We start from the raw sequence: 23397 nt of genomic DNA, 5'->3' as shown, positions 1-23397 counted from the left end.
TGACAAGGGTATTCCTGACTATCTTTACTCTGAATGCTGAAAAATTCTGTGGGTAATTCCTAGGTGTTGGACTTCCTTCATTTGTCACTGAATGCACCATTTACTTGATCTTCAAAAACCCTGTAGCTTTCAGTAGAGTTTAATATCTTAGTGCCCCACAATCTTGTACATGCAAACAATACCCGATTTTAGTTCCACAGCTCTGGCTTTGCCTAGAGCTCCAGAGTTGTATATGCACCTTCTGGTTGTCTATCAGGTAATTTTTAAACTTGTCCTCCAAGGTACTTCTTTCAGTATTTAAATCTCAGAGAACCTATGACCCTTGGTATTTTCATTAGTTATGAAACATCAGTGATTTTGGAAGCAATGTGGAAGTTGCAAGGGAATTCCCCATGTCCTGCACATGTCCCTGAAAAGCCAGTGAGCCTTAACAAACCCATTATGCCTCTATGGTCCACCTGCTGCTCCCTGATCAGAGCATAGCTTGGTTCTAGGGCCACATTTATCATGAGCTTTGAAGGTGGAGAAAAAGATCACTCAGGTTTAGAATAGAGCTGGGAATGGAGATAAAGTTGGTTCGATATCAAGAAAATCATATTTTATGGTATATCTTTAAGTAGGCACACATGTGAAAATGCTTATTTTAGGCAAAACTAAGGTGATGCCATTTTTGAAGGAATCTGATTTAAATATATACAGTCTCAGTATATTCTAAAAATATTTTTCTATAAAAATAAGCCTCTAGGGGGGTAGAGAGAGAAGAGGGGAGGGCAGAGGGGAGGGGGGATGGTAGAGGATAGGAAAGGCAGCAGAATACAACAGACACTAGTATGGCAATATGTAAATCAATGGATGTGTAACTGATGTGATTCTGCAAACTGTATACGGGGTAAAAATGGGAGTTCATATCCCACTTGAATCAAAGTGTAAAATATGATATATCAAGAACTATGTAATGTTTTGAACAACCAACAATAAAAATTAATTAAAAAAAATAAGCCTCTAGGATGAGATTATCTCTAAGTAATGGTTGTTTCTGAACATAGAAGAGAAACATGCACACAGCAGCTCTTAAGCAGGCTGATTCTCCTCTGGGGTTCGTTTCCTTACTCTGATTTTGACTTTTCAAATTCAAGTTGGTAACTGAAAGCACAGTTCAAATTTCATAAGTCTTTCTATATCTTTATGTCATCACTGCATTTTTCCTAATTGTACCCCAAATGTCACCTAGTTTGTATCTAGAATAGTTATGAAACACATACTTTATGTCAGTTGTTTCCACTGGACTGGATTCAGGATTATTATCTTATTCATCTGTGGACCTGGCACATTTGTGTCAAAACATTTAATTAGAATCCATTCCTTAAAATGGAATCATAAACAGTCCTTGCTAATCTAAAATTTATTTTCACAAGTCTACAATTACTACATGAGTCTGAGACAAAAAATTATTTAGAAGTAAAAATTTTAAAAGTACCTTTATGTTATCCATCTCTTTGCTCATAATAGTGGAGTAGATCCTTGACAACAGGTCACGTGATTTATTCATTATTTTTGATAGTGGAATGATGCCAAAATCCAGCAAACAGAGCACTGCAGTGCAAACTGATTGCAAATGAAACAGTCCTTTCAAAGGAGAAGGATTAGGCCTCTTAGTGAAGGAGGGGCTAAGGCAGGGGAGGAGGAGAAGCAATGATGGGGCAGTGGTAGCCCTGCACAGGCAGCCTCCTGGGAGAAAAGGAGCAGACAGCGGTAGTCATTCTACCCACAGCAGTGGAAACAGCCTGGGCTGGGGGTGAATGTTCAGCATTCTGAAACAGAGATCCATAAGTTCTGAGTTTCCAGGACACTTCTTCTCAATTTCAGCTGAGTGTTCTGTTATTAGAGGGACAAAGAAAGTTGGGCTTGCCTCTGGAATGTTATATCCTGAAAATGTAATGCTATAAAGCAAACACAAGCCTCTATATTTTTATATATTTTTATATTTTTAACACAGAAGCACTGAAGTTAGAGAAAGGACAGAAGCTCTGATGACTGAAAAAAGGCACCAGTTTTCTGGAATGCATTTCAGGTGGCCCTAACTTCCCATAAATAATATGGTCTATTGAATGCTCACATTTGGTTTTTTCAAGGTATAGTTTTCTAAAATTAAACTCATGACTTCATGCCATGAGTTTGATTTAACTATAAGCAGGATTTAGCTTCTTAGTGGAGTTAAATCAAATTATTTCACCACATCACCTCCCTGTATACCAAAGAGGACAGTTTCCTGGACATGGTGCTTATTTTATTCCCCAAGGCATTTGGCTAATTCAGTGAGCTTCCTTGTCTTCCCTGACTGCTATGATTCTGCAAACTTTGTCTTCAGTGGACATGGTGGTTTTTCTGAGTGTTGGACTTGCTTTTGCACAGCAGCTTCACCTTCACCATCAGAGCATCTGGGGCTGAGAGAGGCTGTGGCATTCCTTAAGGCATTTCACAGTATGCTTGAAGGATTTACTGCTTCCCTCACAGACACCTTAATGTGTGTCCTTTTAACATGCTAAAGAAATGACAGGCTCTAGATAAAAATATTCTGAGTGAGTTCTAGGTCCCTGGACAGCATGGGAAAGAGTAACAGAGGGTGCTTGGAACTGCAGTCTTGCTCTTCACGCTTCTTAGCTGGGCTGCTTTCAATTGTGCCTACAACACAAAGAATGAACAGAATTAGTTATCTGATCCAATTATGTGTGACTTATGAATTCAATGTCTTTTTTAAAGCAAAGAAGACAACTAGGAAAGTTTCATTGAAAAACTACCCTTTAACAAGGTTTCTTTGGGAATTGAAACTCAGAAAAAAAGTGGTACTCATCAGCTTGATAGATAATAGACTTGAGAGGTGGGAACTTGAGGCTAAAGGGAAAATTCTATAAACAGCATCTCCTGTGCTCACCCCCACATGCTTTCTGTTAAAAAGCAATTTACCTGTAGTTATTTCTGGCTTAAGTCAGTAGGATATGTTAAAGTCTGGGGCAAACAACTTGTTACCTGCTGGAGAAATGTAGGCCCAAAGAGAAGTTTCTCCTTGACAAAAAGTGAACATAAGATACCCTGGAAATGTGGTTACAACCTTTACATATGCCAAATTCCAAAGTCAGAGAGATATGATAAGTGGAACCAGTCAAAGTGGATAAAAGTGACCAGATTTGCCTTGAATTGATTAGGATATTAAATCTCCCTTTCATGAGGTAAGACCATGCAGAGTGGGGACTTGAAAAATCTGATGCCATCAAGAAGTGAACCTAGCAGGATTCTCTGCAAACTTTCCTGGGAACCCCAATAACAGTGGATGGTAAGAGGTATATACTGTCTCTGTCCTCTCTGAGAAGACCCTCTCTCTCCCTTGAGAGTGTCCCCTTCTTTCCTTTTCCTTTTTCTTAGCCCTTCTAATAAACTCATGCCTCTACTCTCAGTGACATATCTGAAATATTTTATATGATCATAAGAACAGGAACCTAGGATAGGAACCTGGTTGCATTAGTTTCACAGTGGACCCTTGGTCTGTAACAACCTAATATTTTTACTTTTTTAAAAATTTCCATGGTTCTGGTATCTAATTTAGGGTCTCCTGCAAGCTGATAAGTCTCTCTACCACTGAGCCACACCACAGCCTACATTTTTTAACGTAAATTTTACTTCTAATAGAGTTGTTGAATTGTAATTGACAGGGAATATACTACATATTTTACAAGTGTATAATTTGATAAGTTTTAAAATAAATGGAATTATGTGGTTAGCCAAATCAAGGAAAATGCTAGTATCCCTGCTGTTTGGATGTGGCCCTCTTTCCCACATAAGAAAAAAGCAAACAATGTAAAAAGGAAAAATGAATTCTATGCAGTTGATAAAATTGGGTAAAGCAACTAGATTGTTTCTCTCCTGTTTCCACAGAAGCTGTTACAATTTATAGAAACTAAAGGCTGATGATTCATGTGTAGGCTGAGCAGGGCTATATTTAGCCAACCCCTTGGTGCCTGGCCAGAATAGGGCTTAGGTAGTTTTCTAGTCTTCATTCTCAGCAAGAACAAGTTTTCAGGAAGTTGCTATTAAATTTAAATGGGCTCTGGTTCAGAACCATACAGTATGCATTATTATTTTAGTCAGGTTTCCTTCATCCTTAATCATTATTTTCTGATTTATCCATTTCTTGCACTTAACTCTAATGAATGTTTTTTATTGGGGAGTTACTTTAATTCACAGTTGTTTACAATTTTGCTTATTTCCAGTTCAGGTTTATTTCCAATAAACTCTTACAACCATCACTCCTTTAAATATTGGTTGTTCTAGTAGGTTTGTAGTTGTATCCATTGTGAATTTTGTTTGCTTTTTACTCCTGAATATGAGACCAAGCACCCTTTCAATGTTAATTTGCATTTTCATTTATTTTCATCTGTGAAGTGTTTATTCAAATCCCTTGCAGTTTTTTAAAATGTTAGGTTGTTTAATTACTATTATTGGATTCTGAGAGTTCTTCATACATAATTTTATTATTGTCAAGAATTTTCTCCAGTATATGACTACTGTTTTTATTCTCTTAATCATAAATGCTTCTGCCAAAGAGCAGAATCATTAATTTTGGTAAATTACAGTTTATGGAATTACTTTTTTATGTTTTATGATCTTTGAGTCTTATATAAGAAATATTTACTTAATTCAAGATCACCAAAACAATTTTCATGTTTCTTCTAGAAATAATATTGTTTTAGCTTTAATATTTAAACTTATGATTTATTTTGAGCCAATTTCTCTAAGAAGTTTGAAGTATGAGTCGAATTTTGAACTATTGTTTGTTTCTTTGATTGGTTGGTTGACTTTTTGCCTTTTTTTCAATACAAACCACATTGTTCCAGTACTCCTAATAGTATTTTTAGCACAATTTCTTCTCTGAATGCATTATGATGAAATGCATTTACCTTTTAATTAGCTTCAAAATTTAAGAGTATAATCTTCCAATATATTTTTCTTCAGTAATTTTAAGTGTTCTCAATCTTTTTTTTCTATGTGATTTATAGAATCAGCTTGAAATTTTGTACCAGTGTGCTGTGTTTTGATTGAGATTGATTGAACATATAGCGTAAACAGAAGACAGCTGACATCTTAAAAATATTGAATGTTTTACCCATCATGGTTTATTTTTATATTTATTTATATATTTAATTTTCCTCAGTCATGTGTTGCAATTTTCAATGCACAGTTCTTGCATGTGTTTTGTAAAAGTTAGTGCTACACATTTTATATTTTTGATGCATTCTTGAATAACATTATTTTTATTCCTATTTATGAATGTTCACTACTACCATATTGCAAAATTTATTGTTATATGTATATTGATCTTGAATCTTGTAACATTGCTAAATGCACTTATTACTTCTAGATGTTTTTAAAAGACTTAATCTGCAGCCCTGCAGTTGTAGCTTAGTGGTAGAATGCTTGCCTAGCACATTTAAGGCACTGGGTTTGATTCTCAACACCATATAGAAATAAATAAATAAAATAAATATATAAAAATACAATAACAAAAAAAATATTCAATCTGATTTTTATATAAATGATCATGTCTTCTGTAAATAAAATAAATTTATTTTCTTTCTTTCCTATTTGTATGCTTTGTAGTGTTTTCTTCCCCTGTTCACTGAGTGCATTGAGAGAACCTTTAGTAGCAAAATGAATAGAAATAGAATTTATATGACCCTTTTTTTTCCTGAAAATATGGTTAAGTAGTAAGTCTTTTGCCACAAAGTACTATGTTTTTTGATTATATTTTTAATAGATACTCTGTGTCAGGTTGAGGAACTTTTCTTCAATTCCTAGTTTGCTAAAACTTTTAAACAGAAATGGATATGAATTATAAGGAAATTTTTTTTCATTTATTGAGGTGATTTTATGAACATATGTATATTACATATATGTATAATTTGAGATTATTAATATGGGAAATTATGTTGATAAGTTTTGGAATGTTAAATCAGCATTATATCTCTATGTAAATCTTTGTAATAATAATTAAACTTTTCATATATTCTTGAATTTTCTTTGGCAAGTTTTGCTTAGAATTTTTGCATTCACAGTCAGTAGGGGACTGGGGTTGTGGCTCAGTGGTAGACTGCCTGGCATGTGTGAGGCACTGGGTATTATTCTCATCACGACATATAAATAATTAAATAAAATAAAGGTTCATTGACAACTACAACTAAAAAATAAATATTGTTTTTAAAAAAGATCATGGAATGCAAGACTCATTAGGGAATCTCATTTTGTTCTATTCTTCTCTTGTAATGCCCTTTCCTGATTTTGTTCAAAATGATAGTGATATTGGCTTATTAAATGAGTTGAAAAACAGTACCTCTTCTTCAGCTTTCTTTAGAATTTTGTGTAGAATTGCATTACATTTTCCTTTAATAATTGGGATTTAATATTGCTGCAACTTGGAATTGTCTTCCTATTGGTTAGAATGTTTTTTAACTACAGTTTCAATTTCTTTTATATATACATGAATATTGATGAATCTATTTCTTCTTGAGTGAGCTTTTGTTGTTTATAACTTTTAAAGAATTTATTCATTTTGTCATAGTTGTCAAGTGTATTGGGATACAGTAAGTCATAATATTTTCTAGCTCTTCTTTTTTAACTTTTTCTTTTTTAGGGGAGGAGGAGTTTGGTGCTGGATATTGAACCCAAAGGCGCTTAATTACTGAGTCACATCCCTATCCCTTTTCATTTTTTAATTTCAAAACAGGGTCTTACTAAGTTGCTTAAATCTTCATTGAGTTACAGAGGTTGACCTCAAACTTGCCATTCCCCTGTCTCAGTCTCCTGAGCTGCTGGGATTACAAGCATGTGCTTGACTTTTCTTTTAATATCTGTAGAATATTTAGTGATAAAATGTTTCTCATTCCTAATATTTGTGTCAATTCTTAAATTTCCATGTCATCCTTCTAGAGATTTATCAATATTCCTATATATCTTCAAGAGCTAAATTTGTCTTTATTGATTTCTCCCATTTTTAGAAGTGTTTTATTTAAATTATTTCTATGCTGATATTTTTTTTTCTTTAACTTCATTCATTTCTGGTTTGTTTTCATCTTCTGCTGTTTTAAGGTGGAAACTGAGAACTCTGCTCAGAGCACTTTTTTGCTGACTGGTGCACATGGTCCTATAAACATTTATTGAGCACCTCACAATTTTTGACACCATGTGTTTTCCTGATTTGAAAACACTTTCAAATTTCTTTATTAATTTTGTTTTTTCTTATGAATTATTTTTATGTATGTTATTTACTTCAATTATTTGCATATTTTCTAGTAATCTTTTTGATACAGATTTAAAAAGAATCAGTAGACAATTTTCATTACAGCTTTATAAATACAAATTAGTTGGACAGATAATACATGCAATGACATTTATCCACATGTACCCACCCCTCTACTACCTCACATTCTTTCCCCTGTGATTTCCATATTTCATTAGTGTGGCATATTTGCTGCAGTTAATGACCCCAAATTGACACTACATTATTAGCTGTACTCTATAACTGATATTGTTCCACTCTGAGTTACACAGTTATGTGGGTTTTGACAAATGTATAATGATATATATCTACCATAACAGTTTTCAGTAGAATAGATTCACCACCCTAAAAGCCCCTGTGTTTCACCTATTCATCCTTCCCTCATCTCCTCCTACGTCCCTGGAAACCATTAATTTTCTAACTCTCTGTACAGATTTACCTTTTCCAAAATGTCATATTTGGAACTTTCAAGTATACAGCAAATTCAGATAACTATCTTTTATTTACCAGTATACATTTATGATCCATCCATGTTTATCTGACAAATAAGTCTCTCATTCTGCAATTTGATAATCTTGAAGGTACTTAGAAAGGTGTTTTACCTGTAGAAATCAGAGCAAACCCCCTTCCCAAGGGTGCAACAGCCTAGAAATCCATTCTTAATTTTCATCCCTTTACCACATAGGTATTTCCAATTTTAGAAATAATGGCTGAGATTTAAATGTAGAGAAATGTTGCTGGGCTGCAGGAACCTCAGAAGCTGACCAGACATTTAAAAAATTTAAAGTTAGTAAAGTTTTATGACGTATATATTGAGGTGTATAAGCCATAGCCATATCCCCCCTTTTTATTTTTAGTATATATATATATTTTTAACATACAATTTGTCCTTTCTATAATAGCTTGACCCTGATTATTATAAGGTATGTCAAATGTATGTGTAATGTCATAATTTTATAAAAATGAATGTAATTTTTGTGAGGTATATGTAGGTGCATTGTCAGTTTCAAGTTTTTAAGGAATTCCCAAGATAGCAAAACAAGATAATAAATGAGAAATGATTGTATCAGCTTTTTTTAAAGATAAACTGTGGCCCATAGAAAATGAGTCTGAGTGTCAATAGTATGATGTACATATCTTAGTTGTCCAAATGACTGAATTATAACAACATCTATTTGTTAAAGGGAATTAGGATGGAGTCCCCGTGGATTAACACCAGGAGGACAGTAAGGAATATTAAAAGGAGCACATGATGAACAGTTAGCTACAATTTTACGTGCTTGTTTTTAAGTTATTTTGTATTTTTTATAAAGTCCTTTAGTGTTTGTATGATGTAAAGCATGTTCTAGATGAGCCTTTTGTAAGGGGAATAATAGTTGATCAATATTTTGATTTTTTTTTTTATTTAATGGTCCTGGCAGTGTAGAATGTGCTCTAATATGAGTAAAATATACAGAAATTTGGCCTACTATTTTCGTTGTTATTTTTACATGTAGTCAGATATGACATAGAGTCTTATCTTAGGTAAGTAGGGCTCTTTATAAATTTTAAGTAAAATGTTGTAATTTTAAAGTTTATTTTTGTTTTTATTAAATAATAGATTACAAATTTTATAAGTAATTGTTTAAGTTTATTTGAGTAAAAACTAACACAATATGATAACACATATAAAACATGAAATAAAGAAAGGCTGAAAGCTTTTAGCATTTATAGAAAAATGTTTTTGTGTTTTTAACCTGTATGTAGATAAGGCTCTCATTAACTTAAAAAATACATTTAAATTGTACCTCAGTGTAAAAAGTAACATAAAACTTTACATATCTTATTGATAATAGGCCCAGTTTTAGAACATTAAATGATATAAATAAATCTCCAATATGTTATTTTTATAAGCCTAAAATTACCATGTAACCTTTTGGAGAACACCAGTTTGATATAATTTTTTTGAAGCTTTTATGTTAATGACTTATATACCTGGAAAATATAAACACATTTAATATACAAAGAAGAGTAATAGTACCATAATTACTATTTTTTTATATTAATTAAGTTTAGCTCTTAAAGAAATAAAAGAATATTGTAAAATAACAGTTGTTGTTTAACCATAGTTGTATAATCCTTAATTTTTTTAAGATTATTTGTTCAAAAATTTACATATATACCCAACATACACAGACCGTCTTTATCACTTACTTAAAACTATATAGCCAACATACATAGACCTTTTTTTTATCACTTGTTTAAATTTTTTTTATTTATTTACTTTCAGAAACATATTTTTTATTAAATCTATATCTAGAACCTTTTAATGTTTTCTTTTTTGTTAACCCTTTTTTTATTTACACTTTGAAATAATCTTTGTAAATTTTTGAATTTAGGCAAATTATTCCATTTCAATAAGTGATATTTTGTTATTTGTAGTACACAATTAATCACATTTGTTTACCATATTATGAAAATATAGTGTCTAAATATTAGGGATGATAAAGCAAACATTTATTTATTTATTTATTTATATTATTTACCAACTTAAAAAAATCATTAATAATGTTATCTAATGTAATTTAAGGAGTTAAAAGCATTTAATGATATATTTAACATTTAGCATATTAACCTTGTAAATTAATCATATATTTAATAAAAGTACTTATAAACAAATAATATTATGTTTAATTAATTTACTTATTTTATCAAAACATTAGACAAGTATAATGAACAGTGTTAGCCATTTTTTTTTGTTGTTGAAGAAAAGTCCTAGAACCAAAGTACATCAGTCATTTACATGTTAAAGACATCTTATTTTTATCTGTTTACCCAATTTAAATTGAACCACTTAAATCAGTGAATTAAAAATATTTGGATCCATGTTTTTAAAAAATTTTTATGAGTGCTCTTTACATATATATCAATCTTTATATCATGTACATGATATATGGACATATGCACAGACATACAACATATAATACAAATGTGCACACATAACACAATAAAGGCCTTGTAGCTATTTTAGGTGAAATTTCCATTGTAATGTTTAAATATTCCACAGTTGATCAAAAATAGAACTGATCAGAATAACATTAACTTAGGTCTGTAGGATCAAAATAATGAGCTCAAAAAATACAGAATCTAGGAAAAAGCTAGAGTCCTAGAAAAAATGACCAGCCTTTAATTAGAAAGTATCATAAAATTTATTTATTTATTTATTTTTTTTACAATTCCTTTTAAAATGACCTTTTTTTTTTTTACAATTGAAACAAGTTTTTGATTTATTGGGTTTAAGGGCTCTAGCCATGGCTGCTGCAAAAACAGAAACTTTGATGTTTAATTCCTCCCACTCCAGTACAAGTTTTTACATATTTATTTAATGAGGCGTTTTTGACCTTTTAATGGCCCCAAAATATGCTTACATTTAGGATTTGCACTTTCAAATGGTAATGTTTCCAATAATACCTTTGTTATTTGATCTTGACCCATTGCCCTAATTACAAAAGTACTCGGTCTTGCAAGAAAATTAGTGTAAGGTTTAGTAGCCCCTTGTATAGTTTTAGTAAAGGAAGGTTGTGCCTGACCAGTGGGTATCATACATCTCTAAGCTTTTAAGAAAACCTGTCAAACTTGTTGAAGATCTGGATCTGTATATTCAGCCTGTCTCTAAAGGCAAGGTAATTACCCTCCTGCATTAACTTATCCACCATAGGTCCCCGGGGATTTTGAAGGTTTTGTTGCCTAGTTATAGGAAACAAATATGGAGGATCCATAAAAAAAACAGGAGGAGCTGTAAGATCATGATCATCATGTATCATAGTAAAAGAAAATGAAAAACGTTGTTGTTTTCTACTCACATCAACTCTATACTCTGTCATTGGAAAGAAAGAAGCATTAGAAGGAGTAGTAGGTTTAAGAGAAGACCTTTGTTTATTTTTAATTTTATTTTATCCACAAAGGCCGCCATAATTTTTTTTTTTATATTGGAGTCACTATCTGAACTTTTTAAATCTTTCTTATCACCCAGATCTGATTTAGGAGAGTCATCTATAGTATCACAAATATCTTTCTTGGGTTCTGTTTTGTTAACCTTATCAGATTTTGATGTATAAACTTGTCTTTTACAAAGAAAGCCCTTTTCATTATTTTTTTTAATAATTGCAATGCCTGAGTAATAGCGCTACACAATGTCCAAATCTTCAAAGAAATAACATTTCCAGCCTGATGTTGTTTATGGAGCTCTTTTTGAACAAATTTTTATTTCCCTAAATTTAACTGGATTTTAGTTTGATACTGGAACCACTGATAATGACATTCTATAATTTTATAGAACTCTTTGAGTCTCTTATGAGATGTTTTTACACCTATGAAATATAACAATCCTTGTAGTAACTTCACATATTGTTCCTTTAAGGACTGAGAGTTTTCCATGTTAGTTCTGAAAGTCCCCCCTAAAGTCTCTCTTAACTTGGGGCGATATCTTTCGATATTTTGTTAGTTTTGAAAGTCCCCCTAAAGTCTCTTTCAACCTGGGGTGATACCTTTTGATATTTGTTAATTCTGAAAGTCCCCCTAAAGTTTCTTTCAACCCGGGGTGATACCTTTTGATATTTTGTTAATCCCAAAAGTCCCCCTTTTATTTTCTTAACCCGGGGTGCTTACCCTTTCGGTGCTGGATCCTGCCGACTACGCCAAATGTTGCAGTAATTTACTTGCAGGTCAGCATGGGAAAAGAAAGAAGAAGCAGAGCAAGCTAAGCAGCAGCAGAAAAAAAGTCCTTTATTGTGTACAAGCAATCTTTTTATAGTATTGTGAACAAAGAAGGCAGCCTTCCAACATCAATAAATCAGGTTTTTCAGCTAATTAAAGATAGCACACAGAAGTTTTACTTTCTAATCAGAAGTGACCGGCTTCTCATGGCTAATCTACTCTTGGCCTGGAGTATGCTAAGCTCTGCTCTTTGTTAGAACAGATAAAAAATTTTTTCTCAGCGCCCTCCAAGCCCACTTGGCAGAACATCCTGTTTGTAGGCAAGTCCTCCCATTGACAGCAGACACCTTGTTTTCAAGCATGTCTGCTGTTACCTTATCTAAACCTTGAAGGAGCCTCTTGTTTGCGAGCAGGCACTCCCAAGGACAGCAGACACCTTGTTTTCAAGCATGTCTGCTGTTACCTATCTATACCTTGACAAAATATCCCATTTGCAGGCAGACTCCATCAAGGACAGTAATAGTAATGCAGTCACCTCTGATTCTCTAGAAATGTCTTCCAGATCATTCCATATTATGGAACTGCAGTGCCATCTATTTCTTCCTAATGGGTGCATACTATGCTGCAGAATTGATGCACTAGACTTTCTTTAACTGGTTCTCTTTCTAAATATCACTGGTTAACAATGCTACTGTGCATTCTTTTGTGTGTATCCTGGGCCCATCTCTGCCAAAGAGCTATACTCAGGTTGATATCTTTGTATATGTTACATTTGCCTTAAAGCCCTCTCTGGACATGTCTTCCTTTCTGTTTAAAAGTTATTGATATAAAGTTTTCTGAACAATAACTTTGATTTTTCAGAGCTGACAAATCCAATGAGATGAGAGCTAGTATGTCATTATCTATACTTTATAAATCCTTATATGTGCATCTACTTCAGTGTATCTAACAGAGTTGACATTTAATAAGTGCTTTTTGGATAAATGGGGAAAATTTAAGTAGGCAATTCAACTAGAAAATTTAACAGGTACAAAATGGAACAGTTCACATCCCAAAGTTCCTAGAGTTAGAAATAAGGACTTAAACTCCTTACTGAATCAACAAGATTCCATTTGATTCCACATTGTTTATCTCAGAGCTAGAAGCTAGGAGATATTTCATTAAAGTTCATTAATTTGGTAAAGTTGCAGAATGAAATTCTGTCTTCATCACTGAAAGATTCTCAAGGAACTCCATGAAATGAAGGAAAAAAGAAAACACTACTCTAAAAACTGCACAGCAATTGGGAATACTAAAGCATGAAGTTTTAGGAATATTTGCATTCACCCAACAATTATTTAAATGCATTTTAATGTAAACATATATGTCAAATATACTCCCTCCCTCCACCCATTCTTTACAAATTACAACCTTGATACAAAGCTGAATTGTCAAAGGAGCATGGTCACATTTGCTCAAGCTTGGTATGGTGCACTACTTCCAAGCAAAATTCTGGGAACATGGGTTCAGAGTTGATCTGATCCAGTTTAGTACCACTGGCCTTGCAAATGACCATATGGAGGGTAAGGTGAAAGTGAGGCCTACCCAATAGACAACTGAATACAATGGTACAGTGCTTGTGTGATTCAGGAACAAATAGGATGAAGTCAGGAGTGGGAAATTTGGGGTGGGAGTAAGTACAAATGAATTTGTGAATCTGTTGAAAGGAAATGCTATCTTAATTTTATAAGAATGTTGAAATTTCATTCTTAAATTTTATAATTAAGGACCAAGCTTAATTAACAATATGACATTTATAATTATAAATACTCAAAGGCCAATAGATGAATATACAGCCAAATTAATACCCACTGGGCAATGAGGGCCAGGCCCTGCACCCAACATTAGATATATAACTACACAAATATAACCATTGCTGCCACAGAGTTTACTTCCCATAAGTACATCACAAACAAGCTGCCAACTGAGCCTTCCCCTTGATTCCCCTGACATGGGCCTGGGCCCTCCCACTACATTGATCAGTAAAGTCACTCACTGTTATCCAATCCTACACTGACCACCATGGCTTTCCTTTGGTCTCCAACCTCAGTCTGTTCAAACTCCTTAGTAACAATTCAGTTCTGAATTAAGTTGGCGAAAAATAGCCTTCAAGGCAGTTTTTCCTCTTGCCTTCTTCCAAAATGGGAAAGTTTCTATCTCAACCTTTATTTGGCCCACCCGTGGCCATCTCCATGAGTGACACTGTCAGTCAGCAAGCAGGGGGATATGACACATCTGCCAGGGGACAGAGCACTCTGTGTGAGCTCTTGACAAAAGCCTGGCCTTTACCATGATAAACAGATACAGGCAAGGACCAGAAAAGAATCTCAACTTTGAAATAGTAAAAAATCCCTGGATGTTAACAGCAATGGCAGAAGAGTATCTAATATTTTTAGACTGGTATGTATTACACAACTGGTATGTATTACACAACCCCAAATTTGTGAATACACACACACACACACACACACACACACACACACGTATATATATTTCTTTTGCACAGAAAGGATGCCTGAGCTGGAAGCCATGCTGACTTTCACAATACCTGCCTGCATTTGTTGAAGGCCAACCTCAGTCCTTCTTTCCAGGTGTTTGTCCCCCAGGTTCTTTGGAATCTCTTTTTTGATCCTGTGCATGGAGGCTGTCAAGCTTCTGCATATCTTCTCTAAGATCCAAGATTCTTTGTAAGATCTTCACTGTTTCTCCAAAATTCCTTCACCACTTCCAGTCAATTTGAGATCGCTTCAGACAACACCTCTTGTTTTTATGCTTGAAGATAAATCTCTTGAAGTTGTTCCTTTAGTAATCCATTGTGGTTTCATTTACTTGGCTTGCACTCAGGTAACTGCCACAGCCCGGCTTGCTTGGCAAAATAGCAGGGGATGGGGGGGGGGGAGTGAAGATCAACTTGTGAAGATTGATGCAATGGGGCAATGGGAGCCACTTCATTAAGGGACAGAGAGGTATATATACATAACTATATACACAGCTTAACTTAATTAACATAAACTAGATATAACAGTCAACCATTAAGGAATCATCATCTTAATGATTACACACAGCTTAACTTAATTGACATAATATAGACACAGCAGTCAGTCATAGAGGAATCTATCATCCTAATGGCTCACTGGCTTTACTTCACAAACCACTCCCTCTGGCAAAGTGCCAGGCGCCATCTTGACTTGTTTACGGACCTTAACATCTCCCCCTTTTGTTTAATTTAAATAACAAGTATGTGGCTTAGGTACTGTGCCTGTTTTAGGTTGTCCAATACTACATACGGTCCTTAACTGTCATTGGGTGGTCTGATCTCAAATCGTGAGTCTTCTTAGTTTGGTACCATTATAATTGGATCTTACCCATCTTTGACTACTGGCCCAACACATTCAGCCACACTTGTGGATAACAATCATAGTGGTTTTTACACAAACACTATAAATAATCTGCCACAAGCAGAAGTGGAGGATACAAAATGCCAGGATACCAAGCCAATTGATGGCTCCAAGTAAGAAGTCCTTTGAAAAATTGTACCACAGATGACACCATCAGCAAAGATACCGGGTACTACCACAATTTGTTGCATCAACAGATAGTTCACAATGCATATAAGTAACACATTGTCCAGGTAAATTACAGTCCAGGTAAGTTCACAGTGCAGGTAAATTCACAGTCCAGGTAAGTTGAATCACAGTCCAGGTAAGTTGAATCACAGTCCAGGTAAGTTCAATCACAGTCCAGGAAAGTTCAATCACAGTCCAGGTAAGTTCTGCAGGCAGCTAGCTTTTGATGATCTGAAGTCTTGTCTGGTTCTCAACAACACTGGAAATTCTTCCACCCTCATCCTCACTGGCACTTGGCATCCCCTGCCAGTCCCAGATGGCCCGGGGAGTGTCCTGGACTCAAACTGCCAAAGGGCACAGGGAGCAAAATCTTGCAAGACTGTGCCTCCAGGTCAGGTCTGGATTTGGGCTCCCAGCAGTGGCGTCCCACTACCCGGGCTGGGGTGGGGAAGGGCCGGTTGCTGCTGCTGCTTGAAAAGTCCTTGCTGCACTGTGTCTGGCTCGCACATGCAGCAGCCTCTGTGCCTCTTCTCGCATCCTCTGGTAACAAAAAGTATTTAGTAGTAGCTTTTTGTTGCAATCTTTTCCTTGGTAATCCTTCCTCCCCTGAACTTTCTTCTTCTTTCTGACTAGAGTTCCTGGGCTTTTATCAACACATGCCCTAACTGTTCTCGGTTCCACTGGGGTGCCTCTTTCCCTTATCAATTTACCTATAACCCCTTCCATATTTTCATCACAAAGACAATACACTGAGACAAAACAAGACACAAATATACTGCATCTATCTTCTCCATCTTCTTAAAATGGCCATATTTCCTCTCGCCCTGTCTGCTTAGGGACGAGCAGATTTGCTCCCGTCCTATCTAGGGACAGGCAGTTTTTCCTCATGACTCACCCCTGAGTGTCCTGAGGCTCCCCTTATGGACCACCATCTGCTGCAGCCCAGCTGGCTGGGCAAAATAGCTGGGGGGTGAGTGACGGTCAACTTTTGAAGATTGAAGCAGTAGGAGCCAATTTATTATGGGACAGAGAAGTATATATACATAACTGAATACACAGCTTAACTTAATTAACATAAACTAGATACAGCAGTCAACCAATAAGGAATAGTCTTCTTAATGATTACATACAGCTTAACTTATTTTACATAATATAGACACAGCAGTCAGTCATTAAGGAATCTATCATCCTAAAGGCTCACTGGCGTTACTTCACAAACCACTCCCTCTGGCAAAGTGCCAGGCGCCATCTTGACTTGTTTATGGACCCTAACAGGTAACTTCTGGCTTCACATTTATACACATCTTGCTGATCTTAGAGATGTGAACAGCCCAGTCAGATGTCAACTGTTCTATTCTATACTGCCATACCACAATCTTTGGGATATTCTTAAATTCATTCAAAAATTTTGGATCTTTATCTGAAAGTCTGGGAACCAAGTAGATAATATTTTCCTCTCTAAAAAGTGCATGATCTCATTGTGACATTTAATCAACTTTGTGACTTTCTTTCAATCAACCAAAAAGCAATCACAGGAGTTGATAAACTTTTAAAGAGCAGCTTCATCTTATTCCTCATGTTCTGCTTTGTCTGTTAGTCCTTGGGGCATGCAGGCTTTGGCTATTCCCAAATATCCATGAGCCAATGGCCACATCATCAGTTTCCACAGTGCTTGTCTCTTTTTCTGTTGTGGTGTCTCAAATCTCCTGTTTCCACTCTATGAACACTTGACACTATGGCTGAAACTGATGGGCACAAGGACGGCAACATGAGTGCCACACAGCAGGTGGTGCTGGGGCCCAGGTCAGGGTCCAGGGCCAGTAGGCTGCAGTGGAAGGACAGTATCTTACAGTGGACTGAGCCTTTCAGGCAGCTGTGCAGCAGCAGTAGGCAGTATCCTGCTTTCACCCAGTTCTTATACCCTGAGCAAGTCCCTTATTATAAATTTCAAAATACCTGAAAGTGAGTTTAAAATGTTTTACCACAAAAATATAATAGATCAGCAAAGGACTAAGTAGATACATTAATGAACTTGACATTTTAAAAATTCCAAATTGTGTGTGTGTGTGTGTGTGTGTGTGTGTGTGTGGTGTGTGTGCATGTGTGTATAAAATCACATAGCACCACATAATTATATACAATTATGACTTCTCAATTCAAAATGATGTTAATAAAGTTTAGATCTAAGACACAGGTTGAGTTAATGTTTATTGATTTATTGAAAGGAGCAAGGGTTATGTTAGTGCTATGGTTTAAATCTGGAATGTTCCCCAAAGGGCTCATGTGCTAAATGCATGGTGCAGAGGTGGAGCTTTTAGGCAAAGACTGAATCATCAGTGCTCTGAACCCATCAGGGGATTAATCCAGTGATAGCTGAATGGACATCTGGGAGATGAGACCTATTTGGAGCAAGTAGGTCACTTGGGAGTTGACCTGGAGTTTATCTTCTCCAGAGCCCCACTCTCTCTCTCTCTTTCTCTGCTTCCTGTCTGCCCTAAACTAAACAGCTTTTTTTCACTAAGCCCTCCACCATGGTATTCTGTTTCACCTCAGGTTCAGGAAATGGAGTCAGCCAAACAAGGACTCAAACCTCTGAAACTGTGAGCCAAAATTAATCTTTCCTTCTCTAAGTGATTGTTGCTGGGTACTTTAATAACAGCAATGAAAAACTAAATAACACAGGTAGTATCTAGATTCCTTTACTTTTACCGCTACTGCTTCTTCATCTCTCTTCTTTCTTCCTCTCCTCTATGTATAAGTATACAATGACTTCATTCAATTTGAAAAAAACTATCTTTCCAAATTGAATTACCTTTGCTTTTTTTGTAAAATAACATTTAACCACATTTATGTGCTTTTATTACTGGATTCTCTATTCTGTTCCATAGATCAATTTGCAAGTTCAACAACATTTTTCTTCTTCTCCAGCATTGTTGAATATTATGGATAATTTGCCTTTCTATACAAATTTTAGAATAAGATTATGTACTTCCACAATATAATTTGTTGGTCCCTTCCCTGGAATTGTATTGAATATATAGATAAAGTTGGGGAAACATGACCTCTTGAAAACATTGATTTTTCTTATCTATGATCATGGTACAAGTCTTCATTCATTTAATTCTTTTTTTTGGGGGGGGGGTGTTGACTGCTTCTTTTTTGTTGCTTTTTTTTGTTGGTTACACATGACAGTACAATTATCTTGACATGTCATGCATTTCTTCATTTATTCTTTTCATCAGAGGTTTAAAACTCTCCTCATATAGAACCTGAGCAGAATTTTAAAAAATAATTTTAGTTGTAGATTGACACAATACTTTTAATTTATTTATTTATTTTTATGTGGTGTTGAGGATGGAACCCAGTGCTGCACAAGTGCCAGGTGAGCACTCTATCACTGAGCCACAACCACAGACACTCTGACCCATACTTACCAGATTATGTTCCAAGTATTTTTTCCTGACACTAGTGCAAATTATATTAGGTTTTTAATTTCATATTGCAATTGTTCATTAAGGCTATATAGGAAAGTAGTTGACTTTGTATAGTAACTTCATATCATACAACATTATATAATAACTTATTAAATATAGAAGTTTTTCTGGTTGAATCTTTGAGATTTTCAATGTATAAAGTCAATTCATCTGTGAATAGAGAGCATTTAATATTTTTTTCTTCCAAATCTATGTACCTTTCATTTTATTTTATTGTCTTACTGCATGAGCTAAGAATTCAGGAACAGTAAGAGGAGGCAAACATGCTGTTCTTTTGATCTTAGGAGCAAGAACCCAATTTTTCACACTATGTATAAGATTGTCTGTTGGGGCTTTTGCTTTGTTTTTGATAAACTTTTAGTTGTAATGAATTTTAATGTAATGAATTTCCATTACATTCCTAGTTTCATGAAAGTTTTAGTTATGAATGAACATTGGAGTATGTCAAGTGCATTTTCTGGACCTGTTTATATGATCAAATGATTTTTCTTCTTTAGTCTGATGAGTTAATCACTTTAACTATATTTTGAATGTTGAGCCAACCTCGCACACCTGGAGTAAATATCACTTGGTCTTGGTGTAGAATTGCTATTATGTATTGCTAGATTCTGTTTGATAATACTTTTTTGAGGATTTTTAATAATCTATATTCATGAACGATAATAAGTCAGCACATATTTTTTTTCTATTTATGCCTTTATCTTGTTTTGGCTTTATAACCCCATGGAATGATTTGAATACTGTTCCCTATTCTTCCATTTTTTGGGAGAGATTGCAAATAATTATTGTCATATCTTCCTTAATATTTCAGTAGAATTCACAGTAAATTTTTTTTTTGTGTGTGGCTGGTTCTTTCTTCCTTGGAAGGCTGTTTATTATTCACCTGTTTCTATTCCAAATATAAACCTATACAAGATTATTTCTGCTTGTGTGAATGCTATAGACTGAGTTTGTGTCCCTTTAAAATGTATTAGTTGAAACATAATCTCTTAGGAGGTAGGGACTTTGAAAGGCAGTTAATTTCTGAGGGTGGAACATCATGAATGAGATTAGTGCTTTGGAAAGAAATGCCACAGGGGTCCTCACTCCTTCTGCCATGTGAAAACACAGTGAGAAGATATCTTTCTATATTCCAGGAAGTGGATCCTCGTCAAACACTGAAACTGATGATTGCTTGAATTGATTTTGAACTCACTCAGCCTCCAGTAAGATGAGAAATAGGTTTCTGTGTAAATTCACCCAGTTTGTGGTATTCTGTTATAGCTTCATGAATATATGAAAACACTGAGTTTTGGTAGTTTGTTTCTTTCAAGGAATCAGTCCATTTTCAAATATGTAAACATATATGATTTGCATGATATTCTTCTGTTAACCTTTTAATGTCCATGACATCAGTGGCAATCAATTTCTTTTCTATTTCTAATATTAGTAGTTTTAAAATCTTTTCTGTCTGTTTCTTCTCCTCATTCCTCTTCCTTCTATCTCCTCCTTCTTCTCTTTTTGCTGTTTCCCCTTCTCTCCCAGTTATCCTGGCATGGGTTTCTATCAATTTTGTTGATCTTTTTAAAAAATAGCTTTGAATTTTGTGAACTTTTTGAAATTGATTTCCTTTTTAAATATTTTACTGATTTTGTTCTAATTTTTTGTCACTTTTTTCAGCTTTATTTAGGCTCTTTGTCTATTTTCCTAATGTGAATGCTTAAATTATCAATGATATATCTTTATTCTCTTTAATATAGACATCCAGTGCTAAAATCTTTCTTCTAAGTACTTTTTTCTCTACATTCCTCAAATTTTGACCAAGTATCTTAATTTTCAAAATAATTCTGGGGAATTTTGTTGTATTACCTTATTATATATTCTACTTTGCTCCATTGTTGTCTAGGGCATGGTTTATATGATAATTACTCTTTTAATTTGTTCAGTTACATTTCATATCCTAACATGTGAACTATCTTGTTTAGAGTTCTATATGATTTTGAGAAGAATGTGAATTGCCCTGTTGTTGGATGGAATAGTCTATAGATGTCAATTATGTCCAGTCAATAATTGTGTTTTAGTCAGCTTTTGCATTGCTGTGACCAAAAGGCCAGAACAAGAAGGACTTAAAGGAGGAAAGTTTATTTGAGGTTCTAGAGGTTCAGTACATGGCTGGTTGATTTCATTGCTCTGGGCCTCAGGTGAGGCAGAACATCATGGCAGAAGGATATGGTGGAGGGAAGAAGCAGAGCACATGGCAACCAGGAAGCAGAAAGAGAGCTCCACTTACCAAGAATAAAATGAAAATCTCAAATTCATGCCCCTAGTGATCTGCTCTCTCCAGCCACAAGCTCCCTGCCTACAGTTACCATCCAATCAGTCTTTATCAGTGGATGAATCCACTGATTAGTTTATACTTCTCATAATCTAGTTATTTGAGCTCTGAAAATTGTTGCATTGTTTCACACATGAGTTTTGGGGCACACTTTATAGCTAAACCATAATATTCTACCACCAGCTACCCAATTAGCCAATTTCCAGAAGTCCCATTAGTTTTAACATTTTCAGTATTGCCCAAGAGTCTAAGCTCAGAATTTCATCTGAGACTTAAGACAAGCTCTTAGCTGTGAGAGTGGCACAGAGTAAACACTTACATTCCACAAGAGAGAAATAAGCATAGAAAGAAGAAATGGGACCAAAGAAAGCAAGACTGAAATCCAGGTGGGCAAATGAGTCCTGTAGCCCCATGTCCAGAATCTGGAGCACATGGCATCCTAATGTTCCATCCAAAGAACTTGTGTAGCTCCATTCCTGTGTAGTTGCTGGTTGCAGTTTCCTTGATTTCTGCAGCTTTCTTTTGCAGACATTTCAAATTACTTTCATCTCTTAATCTTGGATTCTCAATCGAAGCTCTGGGTTCATTCTCACATCTTCATGCATTATCCCTCTCAGGCTGTTTTTGAGGATTTCAACCCTGCTACACTTTGCCTGGCCTATCAGAACTTCCTTTGACATCTCAGTGGAAGCTTCCAGAGCCCCTAACTCCAGTATCCTGCATACCTGCAGAGTCAACACCATGTTGTTGACACCAAGGTATGCCATAAACTCAAGCAGTAGTCAAAGCACCTGAGACCATGGCTACAGCAGCTTCTGAGTGCCTGAGTAGCTTAGCATTGTGAAACAACTTTTAAGCCCCCTGTTTAAGCAGCATTCACCCATGGCTTTTTCTCAGAGAAATTTATACTTTTATACCCTTGAGCCTGAGATGTGTATGATCTTGCCAGTCCTTATATGTCCTCAAGCCATCTTTCTTATAGTTTCTAGCTTCCCTTTTAGTGGCTTTGTCTTTTTAAAACCACATCCCCCTTATCCCTAGTTTTAGTCTCATTTTTATGGCTACACTGCAAGTTTTCCAAATATTTCTTCTCTGTTTTCTACTCCTGATTATTATAGTAAACTTGGCTAAAAGGAATATATAAGCCTCTGCCTGAATGCTATGATGCCTTGAAATTTCCTCCACCAGATTAATTAGCCTCTTACATCTAAACTAAGCCTCACAGAAATTCTCAGGACTTAGGTAGAATGTAGACAAATCCTTTGTCAGAGTGTAATACAATATAAACCCCCAAATCATGCCTTCAGTGACCTTATTTCTCCAGTTACCACCCAGTGAATCTTTATCAGTGGATTAATCTACCAATTAATTTAAAGTTTTCATAATCTAATCAATTCACCTCTGAAAATTCTTGGATTGTCTCATACATGAGCTTTTGGATGAAACCTTATTCGCAAACCATAATGATATGGAACTATTTGTATCAATGCTAGTTCCGTTGATTATTCATTGAAAGACGTTGAGTTCTCCAAGTTAAAAAAAAAAATAACTCACCTATTTGTGCTTGCAATTTTTTTCAGTATTTCCTTACATAGTTTGATGCCTTGCTTTTACACGAATAATTATAAATAGATTAGTATTAGTGTGGTACATACATACACACACACACACACACACACACATCTATTTAAAATGAACTCTCAAATAACACTATATAACTTCAGGGTTAGCACTGTTACATTGTAACAGAGAATTCCCAGTTTCTTTCTCATATAACATAACATTTCTGTCATTCATTTTGCCTACCCTTGTATACCCTTGTATTATTATTGCCCAATACAATCCAATTAATATTTTTCTATTTGATTAGATAGTAATGAGGATTTTATTTTACCTTCATTCTTTAATGTTTCTCCTTTCTTTATGTAGATCCAACTTTCTTACTTATTAATTTTCCTTTTA

General features: G+C 34.9%; 1 pseudogene; it reads right to left on the bottom strand.

Moving 5' to 3' along the window:
- Positions 1-14635: 14635 nt before the first annotated feature.
- LOC143389238 (uncharacterized protein CXorf38 pseudogene) lies at positions 14636-17236 on the bottom strand (annotated as a pseudogene).
- Positions 17237-23397: the final 6161 nt, after the last annotated feature.

The sequence above is a fragment of the Callospermophilus lateralis genome, unplaced genomic scaffold (genome assembly GCF_048772815.1).
Source record: "Callospermophilus lateralis isolate mCalLat2 unplaced genomic scaffold, mCalLat2.hap1 Scaffold_137, whole genome shotgun sequence".
In the NCBI taxonomy this organism is placed as follows: domain Eukaryota; kingdom Metazoa; phylum Chordata; class Mammalia; order Rodentia; family Sciuridae; genus Callospermophilus; species Callospermophilus lateralis.
Note: the sequence above shows the minus strand (reverse complement) of the source record. Positions and strands in the feature narration are given on the sequence as shown.